This window comes from Leuresthes tenuis, unplaced genomic scaffold (genome assembly GCF_036924035.1).
Source record: "Leuresthes tenuis unplaced genomic scaffold, fLeuTen1.0.hap1 SCAF_21, whole genome shotgun sequence".
Lineage (NCBI taxonomy): Eukaryota > Metazoa > Chordata > Actinopteri > Atheriniformes > Atherinopsidae > Leuresthes > Leuresthes tenuis.
Genome location: NW_027325375.1, coordinates 16,663,490 through 16,677,420, shown reverse-complemented (window position 1 = coordinate 16,677,420; position 13,931 = coordinate 16,663,490). Strand labels below are relative to the sequence as shown.

Genomic DNA, 13,931 nt, shown 5'->3' with positions numbered 1-13,931 from the left:
TGAAGTGCTATAGAGTCCCCATCAAAACATCTGCCCCGTGTGAGGGTCGAACTCACGACCTTGGGATGATGCCACTGATACGCTGCCTACTCCACATCAGTCAGGTTAAAACACTTTTCTAAAAGAGAGATGGTTCGAATCCCCAAAATGTGTGTTTGACACCAGATTGCAAGGTCGAACTCACGACCTTGAAATTATGCCTACTGCACATCAGTTAGATTGAATCCCCATAACTTGTGTTTGACACCAGATTGGAAGGCTTTTTTAAGAGAGTGATGTTTCGCATCCCCTTTACTTTTATTTGACAGCTTCCACAGTTTGGAGTGATAGACCTTCCGAATGGGCTTTCTGCAGCCACCACAGAGACAAATTTTGGCTGTACATTGACTGTAAATAAGTGAGATTGCAAGGCTTTTCTTCAAGAGAGATGGTTTGAATCCCCATAACTTGTGTTTGAGATTGGAAGGTTTTTCTAAGAGAGTGATGTTTCGAATCCCCATAACTTGTATTTGACACCTTCCACAGATTGGAGTGATTGAGCTTCCAAGTTGACGTTCTGTAGATACAACAGAAAGCAATCAGAGCCACTTGTGCCCACCAACTTTCCAGCTGTGACTGAGGTGAGGTGCGATAGACACCACATCAAAACATCTACCCCGTGTGAGGGTCGAGCTCACGACCTTGAAATTATGCCACTGAAACGCTGCCAACTGCACATCAGTCAGATTGCAATGCTTTTCTTAAAGAGAGATGGTTTGAATCCACATAAACTGTGTTTGACACCAGGTTGAAAGGCTTTTCTGAGGGAGTGATGTTTTTCGAATCCCAATAACTTGTATTTGACACCTTCCACAGTTGAGAGTCATTGAGCTTCAGAGTGGGCTTTCTGCAGCCACAACAGAGAGCAACCAGAGCAACTTGTACCCACCAACTTTACAGCTGTAACTGAGGTGAAGTGCTATAGAGTCCCCATCAAAACATCTGCCCCGTGTGAGGGTCGAACTCCCGACCTTGGGATGATGCCACTGATACGCTGCCTACTCCACATCAGTCAGGTTAAAACACTTTTCTAAAAGAGAGATGGTTCGAATCCCCAAAATGTGTGTTTGACACCAGATTGCAAGGTCGAACTCACGACCCCTTTACTTTTATTTGACAGCTTCCACAGTTTGGAGTGATAGACCTTCCGAATGGGCTTTCTGCAGCCACCACAGAGACAAATTTTGGCTGTACATTGACTGTAAATAAGTGAGATTGCAAGGCTTTTCTTCAAGAGAGATGGTTTGAATCCCCATAACTTGTGTTTGAGATTGGAAGGTTTTTCTAAGAGAGTGATGTTTCGAATCCCCATAACTTGTATTTGACACCTTCCACAGATTGGAGTGATTGAGCTTCCAAGTTGACGTTCTGTAGATACAACAGAAAGCAATCAGAGCCACTTGTGCCCACCAACTTTCCAGCTGTAAGTGAGGGGAAGCGCTATGGACACCACATGAAAACATCTGCCCCGTGTGAGGTTCGAGCTCACAACCTGACATGCTGCTTACTGCACATCAGTCAGTCTGCAGCGCTTTTCCAATAAAGAGATTGTTCGAATCTCCATAAATGATGTTAGACAGTAAGTTGCAAGATTTTTCTGAAGGAGAGATGGTTCGAATCCCCATAACTTGTGTTTTACACCTTCCACACTCTGGAGTGATTGACCTTCCCAGTGAGCTTTCTGCAGCTAACACAGAGAGCAACCGGAGGCACTTGTGGCCAGCAACTTTCCAGCTGTAACTGAGGGTAAGTGCTATTGACCCTTTAATCAAAATCAATGCCCCGTGTGAGGGTTGAACTCACGACCTTCAGATTATGAGACTGACGCGCTGCCTACTGCGCCAACGAGGCCTGAAAAGCTTGAAAATACATGTATTGTGAGGGTAGACTCACTTTCCCACACTGATTCATTAGTCCTGCAGACTTTGCTAAAAGTAGTCCTTCAAATGACCTGTTGTTTAGACTAAAGGTTAAACACTCAACTCACAAGTTTCTTCATCTGGCTTTTCTTCTCATTTTGAAAGTTTATGGAAAGTTGCAAAAGTGGTAGTTTCACGTTGGATAAACTAGATTGACTTGCCCCATGTCAGTCTATATCAAGAGAAGGAGAGTCTGCAAAGGTGCTTTTGTCACACTGCATATTCTATTATGACAGTAACGGCAAAACCCAAGGAAAATTTGTCTGATTTGACAAGTTTCAGCGGATAATAAGGAGAGCAGAAACTGAAAGACGACAAAGATCTGATTGCAACGCTTTTCTTAAAGAGAGATGGCGTGAATCCCCATTGATTGTGTTTGACACCAGATTACAAGGTTCTTCTACGAGAATATCTTTTTGAATCTCCATAACTTGTATTTGACACCTTCCACACTTAGGCGTGATTGAGCTTCCAAGTTGATTTTCTGCATCCACAACAGAAATCAACCGGAGCCACTTGTGCGCACCAACTTTCAAGCTGTGACTGAGGTGAGGTGCGATAGACACCACATCAAAACATCTACCCCGTGTGAGGGTCGAGCTCACGACCTTGAAATTATGCCACTGAAACGCTGCCAACTGCACATCAGTCAGATTGCAATGCTTTTCTTAAAGAGAGATGGTTTGAATCCACATAAATTGTGTTTGACACCAGGTTGAAAGGCTTTTCTGAGGGAGTGATGTTTTTCGAATCCCAATAACTTGTATTTGGCACCTTCCACAGTTGAGAGTCATTGAGCTTCAGAGTGGGCTTTCTGCAGCCACAACAGAGAGCAACCAGAGCAACTTGTACCCACCAACTTTACAGCTGTAACTGAGGTGAAGTGCTATAGAGCCCCCATCAAAACATCTGCCCCGTGTGAGGGTCGAACTCACGACCTTGGGATGATGCCACTGATACGCTGCCTACTCCACATCAGTCAGGTTAAAACACTTTTCTAAAAGAGAGATGGTTCGAATCCCCAAAATGTGTGTTTGACACCAGATTGCAAGGTCGAACTCACGACCTTGAAATTATGCCTACTGCACATCAGTTAGATTGAATCCCCATAACTTGTGTTTGACACCAGATTGGAAGGCTTTTTTAAGAGAGTGATGTTTCGCATCCCCTTTACTTTTATTTGACAGCTTCCACAGTTTGGAGTGATAGACCTTCCGAATGGGCTTTCTGCAGCCACCACAGAGACAAATTTTGGCTGTACATTGACTGTAAATAAGTGAGATTGCAAGGCTTTTCTTCAAGAGAGATGGTTTGAATCCCCATAACTTGTGTTTGAGATTGGAAGGTTTTTCTAAGAGAGTGATGTTTCGAATCCCAATAACTTGTATTTGACACCTTCCACAGATTGGAGTGATTGAGCTTCCAAGTTGACGTTCTGTAGATACAACAGAAAGCAATCAGAGCCACTTGTGCCCACCAACTTTCCAGCTGTAAGTGAGGGGAAGCGCTATGGACACCACATGAAAACATGTGCCCCGTGTGAGGTTCGAGCTCACAACCTGACATGCTGCTTACTGCACATCAGTCAGTCTGCAGCGCTTTTCCAATAAAGAGATTGTTCGAATCTCCATAAATGATGTTAGACAGTAAGTTGCAAGATTTTTCTGAAGGAGAGATGGTTCGAATCCCCATAACTTGTGTTTTACACCTTCCACACTCTGGAGTGATTGACCTTCCCAGTGGGCTTTCTGCAGCTAACACAGAGAGCAACCGGAGGCACTTGTGGCCAGCAACTTTCCAGCTGTAACTGAGGGTAAGCGCTATTGACCCTTTAATCAAAATCAATGCCCGGTGTGAGGGTTGAACTCACGACCTTCAGATTATGAGACTGACGCGCTGCCTACTGCGCCAACGAGGCCTGAAAAGCTTGAAAATACATGTATTGTGAGGGTAGACTCACTTTCCCACACTGATTTATTAGTCCTGCAGACTTTGCTAAAAGTAGTCCTTCAAATGACCTGTTGTTTAGACTAAAGGTTAAACACTCAACTCACAAGTTTCTTCATCTGGCTTTTCTTCTCATTTTGAAAGTTTATGGAAAGTTGCAAAAGTGGTAGTTTCACGTTGGATAAACTAGATTGACTTGCCCCATGTCAGTCTATATCAAGAGAAGGAGATTCTGCAAAGGTGCTTTTGTCACACTGCATATTCTATTATGACAGTAACGGCAAAACCCAAGGAAAATTTGTCTGATTTGACAAGTTTCAGCGGATAATAAGGAGAGCAGAAACTGAAAGACGACAAAGATCTGATTGCAACGCTTTTCTTAAAGAGAGATGGCGTGAATCCCCATTGATTGTGTTTGACACCAGATTACAAGGTTCTTCTACGAGAATATCTTTTTGAATCTCCATAACTTGTATTTGACACCTTCCACACTTAGGCGTGATTGAGCTTCCAAGTTGATTTTCTGCATCCACAACAGAAATCAACCGGAGCCACTTGTGCGCACCAACTTTCAAGCTGTGACTGAGGTGAGGTGCGATAGACACCACATCAAAACATCTACCCCGTGTGAGGGTCGAGCTCACGACCTTGAAATTATGCCACTGAAACGCTGCCAACTGCACATCAGTCAGATTGCAATGCTTTTCTTAAAGAGAGATGGTTTGAATCCACATAAATTGTGTTTGACACCAGGTTGAAAGGCTTTTCTGAGGGAGTGATGTTTTTCGAATCCCAATAACTTGTATTTGGCACCTTCCACAGTTGAGAGTCATTGAGCTTCAGAGTGGGCTTTCTGCAGCCACAACAGAGAGCAACCAGAGCAACTTGTACCCACCAACTTTACAGCTGTAACTGAGGTGAAGTGCTATAGAGCCCCCATCAAAACATCTGCCCCGTGTGAGGGTCGAACTCACGACCTTGGGATGATGCCACTGATACGCTGCCTACTCCACATCAGTCAGGTTAAAACACTTTTCTAAAAGAGAGATGGTTCGAATCCCCAAAATGTGTGTTTGACACCAGATTGCAAGGTCGAACTCACGACCTTGAAATTATGCCTACTGCACATCAGTTAGATTGAATCCCCATAACTTGTGTTTGACACCAGATTGGAAGGCTTTTTTAAGAGAGTGATGTTTCGCATCCCCTTTACTTTTATTTGACAGCTTCCACAGTTTGGAGTGATAGACCTTCCGAATGGGCTTTCTGCAGCCACCACAGAGACAAATTTTGGCTGTACATTGACTGTAAATAAGTGAGATTGCAAGGCTTTTCTTCAAGAGAGATGGTTTGAATCCCCATAACTTGTGTTTGAGATTGGAAGGTTTTTCTAAGAGAGTGATGTTTCGAATCCCCATAACTTGTATTTGACACCTTCCACAGATTGGAGTGATTGAGCTTCCAAGTTGACGTTCTGTAGATACAACAGAAAGCAATCAGAGCCACTTGTGCCCACCAACTTTCCAGCTGTAAGTGAGGGGAAGCGCTATGGACACCACATGAAAACATCTGCCCCGTGTGAGGTTCGAGCTCACAACCTGACATGCTGCTTACTGCACATCAGTCAGTCTGCAGCGCTTTTCCAATAAAGAGATTGTTCGAATCTCCATAAATGATGTTAGACAGTAAGTTGCAAGATTTTTCTGAAGGAGAGATGGTTCGAATCCCCATAACTTGTGTTTTACACCTTCCACACTCTGGAGTGATTGACCTTCCCAGTGAGCTTTCTGCAGCTAACACAGAGAGCAACCGGAGGCACTTGTGGCCAGCAACTTTCCAGCTGTAACTGAGGGTAAGCGCTATTGACCCTTTAATCAAAATCAATGCCCGGTGTGAGGGTTGAACTCACGACCTTCAGATTATGAGACTGACGCGCTGCCTACTGCGCCAACGAGGCCTGAAAAGCTTGAAAATACATGTATTGTGAGGCTAGACTCACTTTCCCACACTGATTTATTAGTCCTGCAGACTTTGCTAAAAGTAGTCCTTCAAATGACCTGTTGTTTAGACTAAAGGTTAAACACTCAACTCACAAGTTTCTTCATCTGGCTTTTCTTCTCATTTTGAAAGTTTATGGAAAGTTGCAAAAGTGGTAGTTTCACGTTGGATAAACTAGATTGACTTGCCCCATGTCAGTCTATATCAAGAGAAGGAGAGTCTGCAAAGGTGCTTTTGTCACACTGCATATTCTATTATGACAGTAACGGCAAAACCCAAGGAAAATTTGTCTGATTTGACAAGTTTCAGCGGATAATAAGGAGAGCAGAAACTGAAAGACGACAAAGATCTGATTGCAACGCTTTTCTTAAAGAGAGATGGCGTGAATCCCCATTGATTGTGTTTGACACCAGATTACAAGGTTCTTCTACGAGAATATCTTTTTGAATCTCCATAACTTGTATTTGACACCTTCCACACTTAGGCGTGATTGAGCTTCCAAGTTGATTTTCTGCATCCACAACAGAAATCAACCGGAGCCACTTGTGCGCACCAACTTTCAAGCTGTGACTGAGGTGAGGTGCGATAGACACCACATCAAAACATCTACCCCGTGTGAGGGTCGAGCTCACGACCTTGAAATTATGCCACTGAAACGCTGCCAACTGCACATCAGTCAGATTGCAATGCTTTTCTTAAAGAGAGATGGTTTGAATCCACATAAATTGTGTTTGACACCAGGTTGAAAGGCTTTTCTGAGGGAGTGATGTTTTTCGAATCCCAATAACTTGTATTTGGCACCTTCCACAGTTGAGAGTCATTGAGCTTCAGAGTGGGCTTTCTGCAGCCACAACAGAGAGCAACCAGAGCAACTTGTACCCACCAACTTTACAGCTGTAACTGAGGTGAAGTGCTATAGAGCCCCCATCAAAACATCTGCCCCGTGTGAGGGTCGAACTCACGACCTTGGGATGATGCCACTGATACGCTGCCTACTCCACATCAGTCAGGTTAAAACACTTTTCTAAAAGAGAGATGGTTCGAATCCCCAAAATGTGTGTTTGACACCAGATTGCAAGGTCGAACTCACGACCTTGAAATTATGCCTACTGCACATCAGTTAGATTGAATCCCCATAACTTGTGTTTGACACCAGATTGGAAGGCTTTTTTAAGAGAGTGATGTTTCGCATCCCCTTTACTTTTATTTGACAGCTTCCACAGTTTGGAGTGATAGACCTTCCGAATGGGCTTTCTGCAGCCACCACAGAGACAAATTTTGGCTGTACATTGACTGTAAATAAGTGAGATTGCAAGGCTTTTCTTCAAGAGAGATGGTTTGAATCCCCATAACTTGTGTTTGAGATTGGAAGGTTTTTCTAAGAGAGTGATGTTTCGAATCCCAATAACTTGTATTTGACACCTTCCACAGATTGGAGTGATTGAGCTTCCAAGTTGACGTTCTGTAGATACAACAGAAAGCAATCAGAGCCACTTGTGCCCACCAACTTTCCAGCTGTAAGTGAGGGGAAGCGCTATGGACACCACATGAAAACATGTGCCCCGTGTGAGGTTCGAGCTCACAACCTGACATGCTGCTTACTGCACATCAGTCAGTCTGCAGCGCTTTTCCAATAAAGAGATTGTTCGAATCTCCATAAATGATGTTAGACAGTAAGTTGCAAGATTTTTCTGAAGGAGAGATGGTTCGAATCCCCATAACTTGTGTTTTACACCTTCCACACTCTGGAGTGATTGACCTTCCCAGTGGGCTTTCTGCAGCTAACACAGAGAGCAACCGGAGGCACTTGTGGCCAGCAACTTTCCAGCTGTAACTGAGGGTAAGCGCTATTGACCCTTTAATCAAAATCAATGCCCGGTGTGAGGGTTGAACTCACGACCTTCAGATTATGAGACTGACGCGCTGCCTACTGCGCCAACGAGGCCTGAAAAGCTTGAAAATACATGTATTGTGAGGGTAGACTCACTTTCCCACACTGATTTATTAGTCCTGCAGACTTTGCTAAAAGTAGTCCTTCAAATGACCTGTTGTTTAGACTAAAGGTTAAACACTCAACTCACAAGTTTCTTCATCTGGCTTTTCTTCTCATTTTGAAAGTTTATGGAAAGTTGCAAAAGTGGTAGTTTCACGTTGGATAAACTAGATTGACTTGCCCCATGTCAGTCTATATCAAGAGAAGGAGATTCTGCAAAGGTGCTTTTGTCACACTGCATATTCTATTATGACAGTAACGGCAAAACCCAAGGAAAATTTGTCTGATTTGACAAGTTTCAGCGGATAATAAGGAGAGCAGAAACTGAAAGACGACAAAGATCTGATTGCAACGCTTTTCTTAAAGAGAGATGGCGTGAATCCCCATTGATTGTGTTTGACACCAGATTACAAGGTTCTTCTACGAGAATATCTTTTTGAATCTCCATAACTTGTATTTGACACCTTCCACACTTAGGCGTGATTGAGCTTCCAAGTTGATTTTCTGCATCCACAACAGAAATCAACCGGAGCCACTTGTGCGCACCAACTTTCAAGCTGTGACTGAGGTGAGGTGCGATAGACACCACATCAAAACATCTACCCCGTGTGAGGGTCGAGCTCACGACCTTGAAATTATGCCACTGAAACGCTGCCAACTGCACATCAGTCAGATTGCAATGCTTTTCTTAAAGAGAGATGGTTTGAATCCACATAAATTGTGTTTGACACCAGGTTGAAAGGCTTTTCTGAGGGAGTGATGTTTTTCGAATCCCAATAACTTGTATTTGGCACCTTCCACAGTTGAGAGTCATTGAGCTTCAGAGTGGGCTTTCTGCAGCCACAACAGAGAGCAACCAGAGCAACTTGTACCCACCAACTTTACAGCTGTAACTGAGGTGAAGTGCTATAGAGCCCCCATCAAAACATCTGCCCCGTGTGAGGGTCGAACTCACGACCTTGGGATGATGCCACTGATACGCTGCCTACTCCACATCAGTCAGGTTAAAACACTTTTCTAAAAGAGAGATGGTTCGAATCCCCAAAATGTGTGTTTGACACCAGATTGCAAGGTCGAACTCACGACCTTGAAATTATGCCTACTGCACATCAGTTAGATTGAATCCCCATAACTGCATATTCTATTATGACAGTAACGGCAAAACCCAAGGAAAATTTGTCTGACTTGACAAGTTTCAGCGGATAATAAGGAGAGCAGAAACTGAAAGACGACAAAGATCTGATTGCAACGCTTTTCTTAAAGAGAGATGGCGTGAATCCCCATTGATTGTGTTTGACACCAGATTACAAGGTTCTTCTACGAGAATATCTTTTTGAATCTCCATAACTTGTATTTGACACCTTCCACACTTAGGCGTGATTGAGCTTCCAAGTTGATTTTCTGCATCCACAACAGAAATCAACCGGAGCCACTTGTGCCCACCAACTTTCAAGCTGTGACTGAGGTGAGGTGCGATAGACACCACATCAAAACATGTACCCCGTGTGAGGGTCGAGCTCACGACCTTGAAATTATGCCACTGAAACGCTGCCAACTGCACATCAGTCAGATTGCAATGCTTTTCTTAAAGAGAGATGGTTTGAATCCACATAAATTGTGTTTGACACCAGGTTGAAAGGCTTTTCTGAGGGAGTGATGTTTTTCGAATCCCAATAACTTGTATTTGGCACCTTCCACAGTTGAGAGTCATTGAGCTTCAGAGTGGGCTTTCTGCAGCCACAACAGAGAGCAACCAGAGCAACTTGTACCCACCAACTTTACAGCTGTAACTGAGGTGAAGTGCTATAGAGCCCCCATCAAAACATCTGCCCCGTGTGAGGGTCGAACTCACGACCTTGGGATGATGCCACTGATACGCTGCCTACTCCACATCAGTCAGGTTAAAACACTTTTCTAAAAGAGAGATGGTTCGAATCCCCAAAATGAGTGTTTGACACCAGATTGCAAGGTCGAACTCACGACCTTGAAATTATGCCTACTGCACATCAGTTAGATTGAATCCCCATAACTTGTGTTTGACACCAGATTGGAAGGCTTTTTTAAGAGAGTGATGTTTCGCATCCCCTTTACTTTTATTTGACAGCTTCCACAGTTTGGAGTGATAGACCTTCCGAATGGGCTTTCTGCAGCCACCACAGAGACAAATTTTGGCTGTACATTGACTGTAAATAAGTGAGATTGCAAGGCTTTTCTTCAAGAGAGATGGTTTGAATCCCCATAACTTGTGTTTGAGATTGGAAGGTTTTTCTAAGAGAGTGATGTTTCGAATCCCCATAACTTGTATTTGACACCTTCCACAGATTGGAGTGATTGAGCTTCCAAGTTGACGTTCTGTAGATACAACAGAAAGCAATCAGAGCCACTTGTGCCCACCAACTTTCCAGCTGTAAGTGAGGGGAAGCGCTATGGACACCACATGAAAACATCTGCCCCGTGTGAGGTTCGAGCTCACAACCTGACATGCTGCTTACTGCACATCAGTCAGTCTGCAGCGCTTTTCCAATAAAGAGATTGTTCGAATCTCCATAAATGATGTTAGACAGTAAGTTGCAAGATTTTTCTGAAGGAGAGATGGTTCGAATCCCCATAACTTGTGTTTTACACCTTCCACACTCTGGAGTGATTGACCTTCCCAGTGAGCTTTCTGCAGCTAACACAGAGAGCAACCGGAGGCACTTGTGGCCAGCAACTTTCCAGCTGTAACTGAGGGTAAGCGCTATTGACCCTTTAATCAAAATCAATGCCCCGTGTGAGGGTTGAACTCACGACCTTCAGATTATGAGACTGACGCGCTGCCTACTGCGCCAACGAGGCCTGAAAAGCTTGAAAATACATGTATTGTGAGGGTAGACTCACTTTCCCACACTGATTCATTAGTCCTGCAGACTTTGCTAAAAGTAGTCCTTCAAATGACCTGTTGTTTAGACTAAAGGTTAAACACTCAACTCACAAGTTTCTTCATCTGGCTTTTCTTCTCATTTTGAAAGTTTATGGAAAGTTGCAAAAGTGGTAGTTTCACGTTGGATAAACTAGATTGACTTGCCCCATGTCAGTCTATATCAAGAGAAGGAGAGTCTGCAAAGGTGCTTTTGTCACACTGCATATTCTATTATGACAGTAACGGCAAAACCCAAGGAAAATTTGTCTGACTTGACAAGTTTCAGCGGATAATAAGGAGAGCAGAAACTGAAAGACGACAAAGATCTGATTGCAACGCTTTTCTTAAAGAGAGATGGCGTGAATCCCCATTGATTGTGTTTGACACCAGATTACAAGGTTCTTCTACGAGAATATCTTTTTGAATCTCCATAACTTGTATTTGACACCTTCCACACTTAGGCGTGATTGAGCTTCCAAGTTGATTTTCTGCATCCACAACAGAAATCAACCGGAGCCACTTGTGCCCACCAACTTTCAAGCTGTGACTGAGGTGAGGTGCGATAGACACCACATCAAAACATGTACCCCGTGTGAGGGTCGAGCTCACGACCTTGAAATTATGCCACTGAAACGCTGCCAACTGCACATCAGTCAGATTGCAATGCTTTTCTTAAAGAGAGATGGTTTGAATCCACATAAATTGTGTTTGACACCAGGTTGAAAGGCTTTTCTGAGGGAGTGATGTTTTTCGAATCCCAATAACTTGTATTTGGCACCTTCCACAGTTGAGAGTCATTGAGCTTCAGAGTGGGCTTTCTGCAGCCACAACAGAGAGCAACCAGAGCAACTTGTACCCACCAACTTTACAGCTGTAACTGAGGTGAAGTGCTATAGAGCCCCCATCAAAACATCTGCCCCGTGTGAGGGTCGAACTCACGACCTTGGGATGATGCCACTGATACGCTGCCTACTCCACATCAGTCAGGTTAAAACACTTTTCTAAAAGAGAGATGGTTCGAATCCCCAAAATGAGTGTTTGACACCAGATTGCAAGGTCGAACTCACGACCTTGAAATTATGCCTACTGCACATCAGTTAGATTGAATCCCCATAACTTGTGTTTGACACCAGATTGGAAGGCTTTTTTAAGAGAGTGATGTTTCGCATCCCCTTTACTTTTATTTGACAGCTTCCACAGTTTGGAGTGATAGACCTTCCGAATGGGCTTTCTGCAGCCACCACAGAGACAAATTTTGGCTGTACATTGACTGTAAATAAGTGAGATTGCAAGGCTTTTCTTCAAGAGAGATGGTTTGAATCCCCATAACTTGTGTTTGAGATTGGAAGGTTTTTCTAAGAGAGTGATGTTTCGAATCCCCATAACTTGTATTTGACACCTTCCACAGATTGGAGTGATTGAGCTTCCAAGTTGACGTTCTGTAGATACAACAGAAAGCAATCAGAGCCACTTGTGCCCACCAACTTTCCAGCTGTAAGTGAGGGGAAGCGCTATGGACACCACATGAAAACATCTGCCCCGTGTGAGGTTCGAGCTCACAACCTGACATGCTGCTTACTGCACATCAGTCAGTCTGCAGCGCTTTTCCAATAAAGAGATTGTTCGAATCTCCATAAATGATGTTAGACAGTAAGTTGCAAGATTTTTCTGAAGGAGAGATGGTTCGAATCCCCATAACTTGTGTTTTACACCTTCCACACTCTGGAGTGATTGACCTTCCCAGTGAGCTTTCTGCAGCTAACACAGAGAGCAACCGGAGGCACTTGTGGCCAGCAACTTTCCAGCTGTAACTGAGGGTAAGCGCTATTGACCCTTTAATCAAAATCAATGCCCCGTGTGAGGGTTGAACTCACGACCTTCAGATTATGAGACTGACGCGCTGCCTACTGCGCCAACGAGGCCTGAAAAGCTTGAAAATACATGTATTGTGAGGGTAGACTCACTTTCCCACACTGATTTATTAGTCCTGCAGACTTTGCTAAAAGTAGTCCTTCAAATGACCTGTTGTTTAGACTAAAGGTTAAACACTCAACTCACAAGTTTCTTCATCTGGCTTTTCTTCTCATTTTGAAAGTTTATGGAAAGTTGCAAAAGTGGTAGTTTCACGTTGGATAAACTAGATTGACTTGCCCCATGTCAGTCTATATCAAGAGAAGGAGAGTCTGCAAAGGTGCTTTTGTCACACTGCATATTCTATTATGACAGTAACGGCAAAACCCAAGGAAAATTTGTCTGACTTGACAAGTTTCAGCGGATAATAAGGAGAGCAGAAACTGAAAGACGACAAAGATCTGATTGCAACGCTTTTCTTAAAGAGAGATGGCGTGAATCCCCATTGATTGTGTTTGACACCAGATTACAAGGTTCTTCTACGAGAATATCTTTTTGAATCTCCATAACTTGTATTTGACACCTTCCACACTTAGGCGTGATTGAGCTTCCAAGTTGATTTTCTGCATCCACAACAGAAATCAACCGGAGCCACTTGTGCGCACCAACTTTCAAGCTGTGACTGAGGTGAGGTGCGATAGACACCACATCAAAACATCTACCCCGTGTGAGGGTCGAGCTCACGACCTTGAAATTATGCCACTGAAACGCTGCCAACTGCACATCAGTCAGATTGCAATGCTTTTCTTAAAGAGAGATGGTTTGAATCCACATAAATTGTGTTTGACACCAGGTTGAAAGGCTTTTCTGAGGGAGTGATGTTTTTCGAATCCCAATAACTTGTATTTGGCACCTTCCACAGTTGAGAGTCATTGAGCTTCAGAGTGGGCTTTCTGCAGCCACAACAGAGAGCAACCAGAGCAACTTGTACCCACCAACTTTACAGCTGTAACTGAGGTGAAGTGCTATAGAGCCCCCATCAAAACATCTGCCCCGTGTGAGGGTCGAACTCACGACCTTGGGATGATGCCACTGATACGCTGCCTACTCCACATCAGTCAGGTTAAAACACTTTTCTAAAAGAGAGATGGTTCGAATCCCCAAAATGTGTGTTTGACACCAGATTGCAAGGTCGAACTCACGACCTTGAAATTATGCCTACTGCACATCAGTTAGATTGAATCCCCATAACTTGTGTTTGACACCAGATTGGAAGGCTTTTTTA

General features: G+C 43.7%; 6 non-coding genes across 6 annotated transcripts; all 6 read right to left on the bottom strand.

Annotated features, from left to right (window-relative positions):
• Positions 1–1,817: 1,817 nt before the first annotated feature.
• Positions 1,818–1,890, bottom strand: trnam-cau (transfer RNA methionine (anticodon CAU)). Its single transcript has one exon. It is a non-coding gene; the product is annotated as a tRNA-Met (tRNA).
• A 1,913-nt stretch (positions 1,891–3,803) lies between these two features.
• Positions 3,804–3,876, bottom strand: trnam-cau (transfer RNA methionine (anticodon CAU)). Its single transcript has one exon. It is a non-coding gene; the product is annotated as a tRNA-Met (tRNA).
• A 1,913-nt stretch (positions 3,877–5,789) lies between these two features.
• trnam-cau (transfer RNA methionine (anticodon CAU)) lies at positions 5,790–5,862 on the bottom strand. Its single transcript has one exon. It is a non-coding gene; the product is annotated as a tRNA-Met (tRNA).
• A 1,913-nt stretch (positions 5,863–7,775) lies between these two features.
• trnam-cau (transfer RNA methionine (anticodon CAU)) lies at positions 7,776–7,848 on the bottom strand. Its single transcript has one exon. It is a non-coding gene; the product is annotated as a tRNA-Met (tRNA).
• A 2,810-nt stretch (positions 7,849–10,658) lies between these two features.
• Positions 10,659–10,731, bottom strand: trnam-cau (transfer RNA methionine (anticodon CAU)). The gene has a single exon. It is a non-coding gene; the product is annotated as a tRNA-Met (tRNA).
• A 1,913-nt stretch (positions 10,732–12,644) lies between these two features.
• trnam-cau (transfer RNA methionine (anticodon CAU)) lies at positions 12,645–12,717 on the bottom strand. The gene has a single exon. It is a non-coding gene; the product is annotated as a tRNA-Met (tRNA).
• Between the last annotated feature and the right edge of the window lie 1,214 nt (positions 12,718–13,931).